The sequence below is a fragment of the Egretta garzetta genome, unplaced genomic scaffold (assembly GCF_000687185.1).
Source record: "Egretta garzetta isolate BGI_Z169 unplaced genomic scaffold, ASM68718v1 scaffold126, whole genome shotgun sequence".
Classification (NCBI taxonomy): Eukaryota; Metazoa; Chordata; class Aves; order Pelecaniformes; family Ardeidae; genus Egretta; species Egretta garzetta.
Window position 1 is genome coordinate 5,263,379 of NW_009260128.1, and position 2,098 is coordinate 5,265,476.

Here is a 2,098-nt window from a genome sequence, read left to right on the forward strand (position 1 = left end):
TGAAGCTTGGACTACAAAAATTAGGGATTTCCAAAGAAGTGGCATTCTGATGAAGAATTTCACATGGAATTTAATTTTTTTTTTCTCATAGCTTTATTTATAGATTATGAGATGTACTTGTGTGAAACAAATACAATTAAAAGGTCATATCATCACTATGTCACAGAAAATACTTTGACCAATATTAATTTATGTTATCAGCTTGCACCAGACAGTAGATTTGCAGTGACTAATAACACTGTGCCACAGAAAGAGAGGAAAAATTATACAACTGTTATAAAAATTTCTGAAGCCACTTAATAAAAAAAAAACTTCCTTGTGGGAAAAAGGAATATTCCCAAGAGGTTCTGATATAAAATTCTTATTATAATTAGAAAAACACTAAGCATAGATATACATGAAGTCTAAAAACCCCTTGCTAGCTATTTATAAGTTCATGTATTCCAGCAACAATGTATCTATCTCCTTTAACATCCAGAAGCACAGAATAGTTTAAAAGAGGAAAATGAGACTAAAAAGTAAGAACTTGCCTGCTAGCAACAAACCCACTTTGCTATTTTATCCTCCTCCTCTTGACATCTGAGGAGTCCCTGTCTGTTGCGATAATTTGAGTCAGTTCTGCAGGACTGACTTACAAATTTGGATTTGCACTTCTGAATCCCAGAGAAAAGTTAGGCAGATCCCCATATAACATCCCTTCCAGCACTTATTGCAAGGCCAAGTGCCAGATCTTTGCACTACTGTATGAGCTGGCTCAGGCCAAGTCGGAGATCATGCCTTTGGTGCCAGAGCACACAGTGCCGTGTTGCTGCAGGAGCATGGATGTCACCTGCTTCAGCTGAGCACCTTACTTCTTCTGCTTATTTGACATTTCTGAGCACACTTGAATCAGCATGATGAGATTTGTATTGGTGCTGAGCTTTGCATCATGTAGCGGTGACTGAAATACAAGGTTGTTTTTCTGGGCTCCCTATACAGTCCGTGGAAACCACAGAATGTATAATCTTAGTGATGTGAAAATCTTCCTATCTGTATATTTTTATTCAGCTGTAGACTAATTTTTTTCAGAGAACTCAAGGCAAATGTTTATTCAATATTCTGACAATTTTAATAACAGTGGGCCTTTGCCAAATATTTTAGGCAGAGATTTCAGAGAAATAATAAAATAGAGTAAAGCAAGCCTGACAGTATACAGAATAGGGAAGGATAGATAAGTGCCTTTAACTAAACTGTGTATTTTCTGTGTCGGTAAAACTGATTGGTTTTCACAAAATTTCCCAAAATTGTCTATCTTGTATTTTAACTATGATGACTGCCTGGAAAAGTAAATTATAAACCAGAGTAGCTTCATATTTGAATATCAGAAGATGTTCTTGGGTAACTGGAGAGCACTGACAAGGGGAAGGGAACAGAAGTAGTCTAAAAGTCTGGACATAGTGGACAGCCTTTGGATAAGGATGACATTTGTCGTGTACTCAGGACATATTTTGGTTATTTTTTTGTTTAAAGCAGTGTCTATTTAAACCTGACTAACTTTTTTTCTTCTTAATCTCTAATGGCTATTCATACATCCCTGACTCAATCACTGACTAATCTTAACATTTAAAATTATTGTAAATTACAGTTAAATTATTTTGTTCTTATGTGAACAATGATTACCCTGAATGCTTTGCGCTCTTTCTTTAGCCTAATAAATTTTTAATGAAAAGAGATAAAATCTCCCATTCAATGTGTAACTACTCTGGGAAAAAAACATTTAAGAAGAGTTGAAAAATATTTTTGCAGTGCTTTTCAAAATAAGTGGACTACACAACTGAAGTTTGTGAATATGGACCAGATATTCTCTGAAGATATTACCCAAACTAGGCAATTCAGGAAGCTTTGCTGGAAGTTCATCAGTTGAGTGCATACCTGAATTTTGCAGTTCAGCCCTCCTAAGGCAAGAGTAATTCTAGGCACATAGCAATAAGTGTTGAGGAAACACGGCAAGATTTTTGAAGGCTAAATGGTAAGGGACTGAGACAAGGCTTAAGCTAGCTCATTACCTGTTGTCTCTTCTACCTGCTCTTTCAGTATGACATACTTGTATTTAAAGGCC